The sequence below is a fragment of the Orbicella faveolata genome, unplaced genomic scaffold (genome assembly GCF_042242905.1).
Source record: "Orbicella faveolata isolate gen_17 unplaced genomic scaffold, um_ofav_v1 contig_34, whole genome shotgun sequence".
NCBI lineage: Eukaryota > Metazoa > Cnidaria > Anthozoa > Scleractinia > Merulinidae > Orbicella > Orbicella faveolata.
This window is the reverse complement of record NW_028301563.1, coordinates 16,104,638-16,117,500: the sequence shown is the minus strand read 5'-3', so window position 1 is coordinate 16,117,500 and position 12,863 is coordinate 16,104,638. Positions and strand designations below refer to the sequence as shown.

Sequence of the window (12,863 nt, the reverse complement as noted above, 5' to 3'; positions counted from 1 at the left end):
TCGACCTGAAAATGACAGATTTATATCCCTATATTCATCGGCACAAGAGCCGCGAGATTTGCGGCTGCTGTAGCTCCGCCGAGCCTAAAGCTGTCGTTACTAAATCCACATGAGTCAACTCCAATAGCTTCTAACTTTTCCTCGAGAATTTATCGCGCTCTCCCGGGGGAGAGGGGCTCACAAGAGAGCACGTTATTCTTGGAACGCTTATCATACCTAAGGGATCTGAAAATATAGTCTTGTGAACACGGACGAATCCTGGCCACCTCTAAATACTTGTTAAGGCAAGTGTACGCTGTGTACAGGCATGTGAACTTCCCTGTACTTAGTGACCTTGCTGACTTCTACAAAAATCTTATGATAAAGGTCTTCAGTGAGAATCTTAGACCTCCTACTACATGAAAGCTCAGAAATACGGAAAAAACCCGCATAGGCAAGTACACACATGCAGACAAACCTAACGTCAAGCAATTTTTTTTACTGCCTCCATAATGCTTAAAAATCTAGCCTATGATTTCCGGGGTCATCGGCTCCGCCTTTTTAACAGGCCCACGAGGAATGCGATTTGACGCCTTAGCAATCGATTTAACAAGGAACGTGTCGCAAGGATTCACATCTTCAAAACCTGCTAATTTATGAACCCAATTAATTGCATGAGGGGCGCTGTGAACAATCGAACTGCTGAGCGACAGTTGCGAGAAGATGATTGAGGTACAAGGAAACTATAATTGGCGTAGCGGGGAGAAACGAGGACTCTTTAGTGTGATTTGAACACCAAGTCTTAAAATTGCAAAAAGATCTCCCTTCAGTAATAACGGTATTGTCAGTGGTCCATTAAATAGGGGATTCAAGTGCATCCCAAAATACAATCATACCAAGTGGCCAATGCAACAAAAGACGTTCAAGGTAACTCACACAAAAAACACACCGAGTCAACTCCAAACTCTTAACAAGGAAGATGGGGTACGATAACCATACTTAGCAGAGAATTCTTAGAAAAATAACCCCTGACCGGAAATCAGGCGATCCGAAAAGGGCACCATGATAATTGCCCAAGCAGAAAACAACAGTACCCATGGGAATCTCAAAAACGTCGGAGATGATAGGGGACAAGCCCTCAGTAAAAGTCAACGGCCAAAAAGGGGCGGAAGGCCATGCGGGAACGACAAGGGTGCCTCGATCCCCCGCAAGTGGCAAGGTGATTAAGGACTCTGGAAATAAGAAAAATGGGAGGAACGAGCTAGTTATTCTCGCCAGCCCGTGGAGCAGAAAATGCGTCGACCCCTCTGTTCCAGGACACCAAAATCTACTATAAAAACGGGGCAACTGAGTATTCTCATGGTTCGCAAACCGGTCCACGGACTAGCCTCGGTCATGAGAAAATAATCCCTCTTAACTCGCCAGTCATCATATAGTCGACGATTCTGCTCAGAAAATCAGCTCTCATTAGCAGATCTTGGAATCCACTCCACTTCTTACTTGATGTTGTTAAGCAAGTACATAGAGAAAACGCGTAACGCAAGACACTGCAAGTCTTCCTTCATACTTTCAATTTCAGCAATTCTAGAAACACTTCTTTGATTATCAGTATACCATTTAATAGTGTGCCCTTTAACCATTTGCAAAAAAACACTCTAAACCCAAACCAATGGCCTTGAGTTCTCTGTAAGAGCAGCTCTTCCGGGCCTCCTCAACATTCCACATTTTATGAGAAATTGTATTTTGAAACTCCAGAATGTAACTAGCACAACCCGTAAAACTCGCATCGGAATAGCATACACGGGAATAATGACAATGCGGGGAGACGAGACACCTACTGTTAAGGAGGGGAATATTTTCTTACCAGAGAGATAACTCCCTCAGGGTGGAAGCCGACAGGGAAATTTTGTTATCCCAAGTAGAGCTACGAAAAATATCAAAATGGGAATATCTGGCCATGATACGGGTGATGTTCCCAAACACAAAACCCATGGAAATAATCTTCCCCACGAAACAGGTCAATTTCCTAACAGTAGGAAATAGGTATCGAGCACGGATAGAGTGGATAACATGTTCAGCATTAGAAATCCTCTCTGGGGGAATGGGAATATTGCGACTGGACAAATCAATACAAAATCCCAACCACACCAAGCAGGGAGTGGGCTGCCAAATAGATGTACTCTCATTGGGAAGGAAACCAGACGACAGAAGTGAAGACTTGACGAACGTGGAAGCAACCAGACAGCGAGCAAAGTCGCCAGCGGAACCAAGACCGTCATCAAGGTAAACTGTGATCCTAACTGCGTGACTTCGCCAAAATCTAACAAGACCACGAACTACCTTAGTGAAAATATAGGGGGCAGAGGACAACCCGAAGGGGAGTACTGTGAAAACAAAAAACATCCTAACCCCATTAACAACCCACGAAACACCTAGGAAGGTCTGATGATCATCCAAATATCAATATGGTGATAACCGGATTTAAGGTCAAATTTAAACATGAAATCATGATCCGTTGAAAGGTAAATGGTAAATGGACGCGTTCCGTATGTCCTCAAACTTGAATTTCTCCTTCCAAATTTGTTTATTTACATGACGGAGGTCCAAAATAAGCGTCTTTTCCAAGTACTTTGAATAGAGACGGATAGAGGGTTAACCGCATGAGGGGGGAGGGGGGGGGGGGGGCGGGGACTGTGGATCTCAATAATAGAGCCCGAAATAAGAAGCTCTTGAACAGCTTCCGTTACAAAAACGGCATGGGTCAAAGCCGAAGTATTGTTATAGAGAAAGGCCTTGGGAGGAACACTGATAAACGGAATAGCATAACCCTTTTCAATGACACGAAAAATAAAATTATTGGCCTCTAAAGTTTGAGACCAGAAATCATTATGAGCTCTGAGCCTACCTTTAACTATGGGTATACTTAGACGGAGCACGTTCAAATTCACACCAATCCACATGAAGTGAAGAACGTGGCCAAAAACGGAAATATCTTCAATAGTTTCACTGATAACTGAACATCATGCTCCGATATGGGCTTACTGCTGCCCAGCAGTGCCGGAGGTTTTGTCTGGGAGCTGCTTATACGTTGATCTGGCTGTGAAATAGGAGTTGGTGGAGGGGCATTCGGCTCTCCAATGACCAGTCTTTCCACAGGCGAAACAGATGTCATTCCTGGCTTTTCCGAAGTTGCTCTTCTGCGGTTGAGGACGAAAATTAGTGAAGATATCGAAAGAAAATAGAGGCAGCCGATATAAAACTAGACGACGATAATGGACGCCGCCTGGCAACCAGTAAGAGAAGCGAAAATAAAAGGTGAAGATGAATACGTGATAAGCGTATTTAAATAATACGACAAACAAAAGACTGCGAAAAACCCGCTTAAATGTGTTACGCATTACGTAAGCAAAATGCCAACGAAGAGAACGCAACGAGCATAAATACATTTATTTATTTATTTGCAGGTGACTGTATACCGGGACAAATTCACCAGAACTCTTTCATGTTTGCCCCGGGAGAAGGGAGGACTCCCAAAGGGCAGCGGTGCTCGTCGGAAGGTTTTGAAAGAATCCCGAAGAGGTACCATGATCCTGTTTTGTGGGCGTGAATTTAGTTTTCGTTACCCCTGAGAGGTACAAATTCTAAAACAGCACGTTAACTACCCGGGGAGGGTACTCCCTTATATGGGCTATATAGATATGTGCGGCGCCAAAGGGTAGGGTTTTTCAGCCGTTTTGGTAATAAATAGGGTATCGATTTTGGCCATTTTGGTCTTAAATAGGGTATGGTTTTAGCGCGCTAGTCTTGAATTGGGTGTGTTCCCTGGAAAAATCTACTTTTTCATCATTATCAATAAGACCATCAACAAAAGCCCTTCATAACTTACGCTTAGGGCAACTGTGCCAGCGGCAACGGTCATAAATAGGGTATCAAATTTTTTGCCAGGCCCTAAATAGGGTAGCAAAAATCGCAGATTTTGGTCATAAATAGGGTAAGGGTCTTGGGAAGCGGGCCGCACACCCCCACCTAACTTTTCTGGGAGTACCCCCCGGGGCTAACTGACACTTTCATACTTTTTAATAACGATAACCTGGAACTGCGATTGCTTCGAATACCTTCTACTCGTAAAGTTTATGAAAGCACAAGCCATTGTCATAAATCTCTACCTGTCTAACATACAAGTTGTTCTTTAAAGACAGAACGGATCAATAAAACTGACGATCCATTTTCTGACCCGTGTGGCCGATGAGAAATTGACATTCCGATGCAATTGACCATGAAGTTAACAAGACGTGCATGAGGCAATTAAGTTAAAAGCCTCGTTATCCAAACTAAATATGCACTGTTTTATTGATGAGTTATGAATTACCAGGCGGATGTAAATGACACAAAATTAAAGATCAGGTCATTGTCAAATATCTCCTGTCATATTTTTTTTTCGGCTCAATGCCCTAAAACGTACCACGTAAGCTCCTGCTCTGGACCTTCTGAGGCTCAACACCCTGAGACTCACTAGCAAAACCGCTGTTTTAAACCCTTGAAGGTAAATTAAAAGATAAGCTCTTCAAAGCCTCAGTTTCTAAAATTAAAAAAGGTGTCAGTAATAATGAAGAATACAAAAGCAGACATCGACACAACGTAGGATGATTTTTTGAAGGCGTACTATATTTCGGCTGGCTAAACCAGCCTTCTTCAGGTGCAATGAGAATTTTACACTGGGAGGTGTTATTATATAGCATATTTTCGTAATACCAGAAATACTTAAATCTAATTGACAGTGTAAATTAAAGATGAGCATACGGTAAAATAAAATAATAAAATAACATAAAGGAATCTGTATGGCGATCCCTTCATGGCTTTAGTTGAGTTAGTGCACCTTCCAAATATCATCCCACGTTGTGTTGGTTTCTGCTTTTGTATTCTTCATTTTATATGTAAAGCCGATTAGATCACTATTGATCCATGCAACGCATACCAGCAGGATCTTCGTTCCGGTTACTTGCTTAAAATCACTTTATAGTCAGTAATAATCTTTCCATACAATGTTCCAGGGTGTAAACAATATGTAATTTCAGTGGTCACGAGCATAGGACAACGAAATGTTCCAGGTTGTTATTCTTTCACTGCTAGAGAACCCGGCAATCATGAAAAATCTGAACAATAATAGCTTTTCGTATTAAATATTTAACTGCTAAGATCAAAATATCAATTCTCAGCTTCCTGACTGATATTAATTTCTTATGTGATGGTTGGGAGATTTTGGTAGCAAATCAAACCAATCTACTTGCTAATGTTTTGTTATCTCTTCACGTGTCTGCTTGACAATGAATATTTGAGAATATCAAGACTAAGGTGTGTTTACAGGCCTGCAAATCATCCCAGACCGCAAATAATCTTTAAATTGTAACGCAAACAATCTCGGGACCGGAAATGATCCCAAGATTCTGTATCGTAAATGATCCCGGACCAGAAATGGTCGCCTCGCAATAAGCTATGTCCTTTAATAGCTAGGTCCTTCCCTGAATGACTGTATTGGGTACCCCCCGGAGGGTTACTCTTTTATATGGGCTCTACAGGTATGTGCGGTCCCAAAGGGTACGGATTTTCAGCTGTTTTGGTCACGCATAGGATATCGATTTCGAACATTTTGGTCTTAAATAGGGTATTGTTTTGCATTCCAGTACTGAATAATTTTGGGTACGTTTTTTTCAAGAAGCTACTTTTTCATCATTATCGATAAGACCATCAACAAAAGCCCTTCACAATTTCTTTAACATCGGTCTGAACTAGGGAATCAATTATGAGGCAGGTCTTAAACAGGCTATTGATTTAGGGTCAGGTAATAAATAGGGCACGGAAAATTGCAGATTTTGGTCATAAATAGGGTAAGAGTTTTGGGAAGCGGGTCACACACCCGCACCCAATTTTTCTGGGAGTACCCATCCCCGGGGTCCGGGCCTGAGATGTATGATAACACAGGATGTTCGCTATATCCTCACATTTGGAGACAACTGAGAATTCCTAAGTGAACTGACTACATGTTCGCGTTTCTTTCGGCACAGAGGAGATTATTGACAGTAGAAAGAAAATTGCACGAGCCAAAGCAACAGCTCTACTCGTACGGCATCCAGAATCTATTTGAGTGAAGAACACTGCGGTAACTCGCACGAAGAACATGGAAGTCCTTGTCTATCAAGGACGCAGGTATAAAAAGTGTACAGGGAAAAGTTCTAAGCTGTCAATTAAATACCAGAGGCAACTTCTATGATTCATGTTTATTTTGCGGTGCGTTTCCCACACGAAAAATCTATACAGTCTACTCACGTCAATTTGGTATTTTGCGTAGTCTGTTTAACGTTTTTTATTGCTGCTTTTTGATGAGGTACTTGTCTTTTCTTCACCTGGGATAATTAAAAAATATATATCCATGCATAGACTTTTCATGGAGTCCACGCCATTCCCAACTTTTCGCGGTGGAATCAGTTCCAGTCCTGGGATCATTTGCGGCCCAATTTGAGGATCATTTGCGGGCTTCTACATGTCAGTCATCGACATTTGACTCATACCACAGGGACACCAAGAAAAGAATGTGGAAATAGTAAACTGACGATTAACATCACGTTTATTTTGCCTGGATCACTACAAAAGTCTACCTGATAGAATTAAGCTGACTTAAATATCATCGTCTTTCGTTTAAGAGTGTTCTCATCACTTCTACAACTGATAAAACTACAATACATGCTATTCTCATCAGGAAGAAAAGTCACTTGTCTTTCAATACAGTGAGGTACAGTAATTGATTACAGAATAAAGAAACTTCAAGAATCCACTATAACAGATCCTCGGCATTCTTTAACCATTTTGCTCACAAAAAAAAAAAAAAAAAAAAAAAAAAAAAATAGAAATTTAGATTTCTATACTTCTTTAAACTTTTTTAATGAGTACATTACTCATTACTACGCTTCGTCATATTTTCCTTTGAAAAACGTTACATTAAAAAAATCGAATGCGCTTTTAGAAATGCAATACACCGATAATCTCATCATCACACTCTGTGCTAAATTCAATATTTTAAGAAAATCTTGCATGGTTGGAAAAAATTATTCTATAATGTTGTGGTCATGAAATAAATTATTTTTGTACAAAGTTGAAGGCTCGAGCTCTTCACTGTTATCCCTAATTTGAACATCTATATTACATTAGTTCTTATAGGTTTCATGAAACCTTAAAAATACTAGCCTGAATTTCAGGCGTCTCCTTCAGTCACACACTATAATAATGCAAGCATTGCTGTGAATCTGTGCAAAACATGTCCAAGCTTATGATAATGTTCGCGTTACAACTATACTCTGTAATGAATTAGGCCTTGACTAATATTTACAAACATGTTCATTGTTGAAAATAAACAATACTACCAAGCTACTTCAAACAATGATGTTACTGTATGACACAAACGGATCCCAATTTATACTTGGTCTGTTCAGTTATAACCTAGGTTTTAAATCAAACGAACACGCAAGAGCGCGCGGAATAGACTGGACACGACTTGATTTCAACTTCCGGTACTCGTGTTACCGTCCTCACAATAAGATCACGCCAGGTTTTTGCAAGTTTCACGTTTGTAGACTCTGTACTCAGCCCCTGTTAGTGCACCAGCTTGACTTTGCTTAATCTATCTCCTTTACAGTACTTTGTCTGACAGTCAACTGTTTTGTAGTGACCATGTTTCGACGTCATCTGTGTATCTAGAACTGAACAGACGCGCGGCAAAACGAGGTCTATTTGTTAACCTTCCAATCATTCTTTAGATCTTGTAATTTACTACTGAAACTAACTTGAATGATTGAAAAAAGCACGTGAGAAATTTCTCCTTTGAAGGACAATGTCAAGACAGCCTCCAAGACACGGCGCGGATTGCTGGGACTAAAGAAGATGCACTCCATCCTGCCGTGCTTCTTGGTACAACGAGAAACGCGAAGTTCGCGCGCGTTACTCGCTCGCTGCAAACCGTCGTAGGAACCATCGATTGCTGTAATCATCATCGTTGTCCTCATCGTCATCATTGTCCTCATCGTCATCATTGTCCTCCTCATCATCAATGTTCTGACCATGTTCCCCAAGCCAACGGCGCATCTGCAAAAGATACGTACATCAATACATTACACGAGGTGACCATGAAAATTGCATAACTAACAAATGAGACAGAAAAGACCGATCACAAAATGTACCTCATTAAGATAATCATAATACCCCAGTACACAAGAACACTCCTGCAAAAGATACGTACATCAATGAGATGACCATGTAAATTGTGTAAAACAACAAATGAGGTGGAAAACACCGATCAAACAACATATATTTTTAAAACATTAGTCAAACCACACGGGCAAGGGGCTCTAATAACCATTTAAAAGAGCTACGTCACGGTTTGCACATCTTGAAAAGTTTAGGCTAAATTTTTCAACATCATCGTTTACAATCCGTGTTAATCTTCTCCATCACTGACCATCCTTGTTCCTTTATGGTTTATTGTTATCTCTTTAGTGTTTTTCTATCTTAGTAAATTATTATTTTCAGGTTTCCTTCAATTTAAAGGTTATTTTGTACGAGGCCAAAATAACTCAAAATACAGTGACTGTGCTCCTTTAAAAAAGCTTTTAGGATACCCGTCACGTGAGTAACTGACAACAGAGGAAAATTAATCGAGATCAAGAAGTCAACCCAATATAGCGCCGAGTTGCAGATGAACTTTATCAACACAAGAGTAAAATTCTAAAATAAAATTACAGTATTCAGCATACATTGAATGTAAGCAACTAGAAACAGCAAGAAATCTGCTTCATATAAATTCTCCTAAATGAAATCCTAATCGCGATCTCACAAGTTACTTGGACAACAGTCACAGCCAGCGGATGCAGTACTTACACATGCCCAAGGTAACTTTTGAGCTGAATTTTGCAAACATGCATATTTCGTTAGGTTTTCATTCTTAAGGAAAGTCATCGTCGTTTGAACAGCTTCAACTAACATGGGTTTCGAAATTTGGAAGGCACAAAAAGCAAATATACTGCCTAGCCGGTCACTACTCTCTCAGTAATATCCGTTCGTATCAAATTTTGAGCAAAAGTGCGCGTTCGAACTTAGTGGCCAATCACGCTGATGCTTATCTCCGTTTTCCATGCATGAAGCGACTAAGAGTATTTCTACTGCACCCTGAATGAAATTAAGTCCATCGGAGGGATATTCTCAACGTTCAATTTACCGGTACCCTTTTTTTATATACATCTGCGTAGAGAGAGGAACTGTGAGAGTCAAGGGTTTTACCCAAAAACATACAACACAATAGCCGTCAGATAGGCGGATTAGCGGGACCGAAGCGCGATATATAACCGCACGCGCGAAGCGCGAGACAAAAAAAGAAAAAAGAAAAAAACAGCTTTCATTTTTTTCGCCTGGCGCTTAGAGCCTGTTCTCGCTTTACGCGCACGCGCTTGTTTATCGCTAATCCGCCCGTTCTGCAGGCTATTGTCTCTTTTATTAAATCCATTTCGAAATCACTGGCTATACTGCCAATTTGATTGGCTCTCAGCGGTGCGACTTATTTACGAATCGCACTATTGTCTGCTCTAAATCACATCTTTTTTCTCAGCCAATAACAATGAGACAGCCAATCAGATTTCAAGGTTAGTTTAAAGTAGCAAATAAAATTTCAGGAAAATAAAGACAAAAAGTCATTGTGTGGCGAATTTTGCAACTATTATTGCCAAACCTTTGTTGTTGTTGTTTTTTTTGTTTTTTTGTTTGTTTTTTTTTTCCCCAAAACAATTGACAAATTTAATTAATGACAGTTTCTAAAAGACGATTATGAGCTCCTTCAGGCTGACGACCTACTTTAAGGTAATTCCATCGAAATAAAACTCACAATAGATTTTCTATCAAACTTTGCCTGTTGGCTACTTATATCAAGAGAACTTAAAATTTGAAATAAAAAAGGGAGGTCCCCATATTCTTTTAGGAGCAAAAAGACCATCAATAAACCCCAATAACTCCTAAGATTATCCGCTTTCAGAAACGTTTATATTTGAATCATTCACCTTACGCATTAAGAGAGCAGAAAAATAGAGAGAAGGTCAAGCGAGAAATACAACAATGGATGTATTGCATAAATGTTCAGGAGCAATTTGATGTAAGTTTCATGATAAGGGCACTCATATTTAGTTGACAGGGATACAATATGTTCCAAACACGCAGTGTTCTGGGACCACATATTACCTTTTACGAGTGCTAGATATGCTCTCTTTTTCTGTGATAATTTTTTACTCTACAATAGAAATTGGTTCATAGTACGCTGGACAAAACTGTTCTGGATCGACGTTTTATGACAAAAAATTAAAACAAGCAAAGCTTATTAAATTCCACACATGAAAGGTTATTCGCATATAGATCACGCAAGGAAGAATTGGGTTACAGCGTATCTTAATTTGCGGACTGAATCAAAAAAGTACAGAACATTACGCGATTTCAGAGGGAAAATAGTTATGGTAAATAAATCGACATCGTAGCGTTAGATCAGTGTTGTTGTGCGAAAAACATTGTTACGTGTTTGTGGATTTTTTTTCATGAATTCGACGAGATGGCATGAGGAAGGAGTGATATCCATTTAAACAGCATTCGGTATAATCCTGTGACACCTCAGCAGTTTCGAGAATCAAAGTGATGCTTCCACTGAAGCTACAAGGCAAACCAAACAAAGTTATTTCAAGCTGTTTTGCAAGAAAATGCTCCTGGTAGATGAGCCCAGAAACAGACCCGGAAACTTTCCTATAAGCACAAATATCAGTGTCTATGCTTATTGGCCGACAACGCTGTAACACAGCAGTATTTTGTGAATTGTCTCCTATACGAAGCGCGAGCTAAAGGCAGCCATCTTCAAAACAGGTGGATGACCGATCTAGTGGCAAGAACAGTTGAAAGACTTTAAAGCAGGTTAGTTTCTGAAGAAAGTACCGTATTTCAGTGGCTAAATAAGTTGTAAGTCTTTCTCATGCTCTCGTCAAAATCTTGACAGAACAATCCACCAGCACGTAAAGAGTTTCTTTGCAAAAAACACTCCAAATGTGACTGTTTTCTCAGTTACCAAATTTGCACAAGGTGTAACGCAAGCCTTTCTTGCGTGATCCATATAAAAATAAGTTTCCATGCGTGGAATTTAACAAAGTGTTAATTTTTGTTGTAAAATATCGATCCAGAACAGTTTTGTCCAGCGTACTATTCACGGTATAGAAAGAAGGTGATCTCTGCACTCAAGCTAAATAAAAAATCAATAGGTCCCGGTACTCGTTTTTGAGAAAACAACGATGATTTGTCTCTCGCAAGCCAAGAGCCACCATTTTGTATATGTTGTGTATGTGCACGCGCTCGTGAGCGCGTGCTAATGACGCGAAAATCGTGCGCAGTAGGGATGCGCAATGCAATTCTGAGGAATAACCTTAGGGGAAGTTTCAAACTTTTAGTGTCCTTTTTGACGAATATGTTGGCGATTTTTCTTCAACATCTACTCAAGATCCGTATGATACCGAGTCCAGCAAAACATAAACAAACGAAAACCACACAACAACAAATTCCGAGCCATCTCAGAAAGGTAGATGTTCCCAGGTTTCCGGTAGAATAAAACGAAGCAATAAAAGAGCTCTGTCGCTGTGAATGAACATATTCAAAATACGCCATGTTCCACAAAACAGTTAATGAACGAACGTCTTCCGAAGCCAATGCTTATCTCGCCATCTTGAAAATATCTTGAAACAAATGGCGCCGCAAGAACTTGACAAGGTCCTGAGTATAAAGTTCTACGTCGAGGTCACAAAAAGAAACGGAGATGATAACGAGCTGGAATCCCTTAAAATAATGGACCGTGCCATTGAGCGGTATTTAAAAAAGAAAAACTATATCCACTGGGCATCGTGCACTCGAGAGAGTTTTACAACTCAAAAGAAATCTATGGCAGAATTACACAGGCTGCACCTTCAAATTCCCTCTCCAAAGACAACGAGAAGTCTCAGTCTCAACCACAGAAGAAAGGAAGGTCTTCCATCATTGAATCAGGCGACGAGAATTGAATTTTTATGCATGAAGTAGACTGTTTTCGTTCCGACTTCAGAACTGCTTGTTGGTTTGTTATGCTCGAATGAGTTTTCGTCACGTGACATCGTTTCGCATACTAAATGCGATGTAAAGGCATTTCCAGTTCCGCTATTTTTAACTAACCGGCTACCGGAACAATACACCAAAATCTCAAATTTAAGGCGATAAAATTGTGCGATTTCAAAATGGATCTAATAAAGCGGCAATTGAACTGAGTGGAGTGCAATTTTGGTCTGAAATCATACTAGTGATTCAAATCGAAGTTGCGCTGCGCGCTCGTTCGATTTTGTTATTCGGCGTATGATTTAAAACCAAATTGCACTTCACTCAGTTCAATTACCATTATTACTTTCCGGCGCATAGTGATGAAAGAGCTGTTGTGCTCAACACTTTTTATTGCTATGCAGAGCGCAAAAGGTATTTTTAATATTGCATTTTCATGCTTCTATTTGAGAGAGAGAAGAAACTTTTTTTCACTGGATATAGTAAGTTTCCGCGAAACATATTGTAGGTTGTATTGATGTGACATAGCTGAAACACGTGTGGTCCTAGGCCTCGCAAAAACAACAAATTTTGCGCGTATATCGCTCGACAGGTTGCACACTATAAAATTAACATTTGTTTTGATCAGAACGAAAGCATGTCCGATGTTTTTCTTGTCATTAGGCTAGTTTAGCTTTTTAAAAGCAAATCCACAAAAAGAGCGCGAACAATTAAGACGGCTGGCTGTTTAACTTAACGTT

At 40.1% G+C, this 12,863-nt stretch overlaps 1 pseudogene; it reads right to left on the bottom strand.

Annotated features, from left to right (window-relative positions):
* Positions 1-834, bottom strand: part of LOC149105026 (uncharacterized) — an 866-nt pseudogene extending 32 nt beyond the window's left edge.
* Between the last annotated feature and the right edge of the window lie 12,029 nt (positions 835-12,863).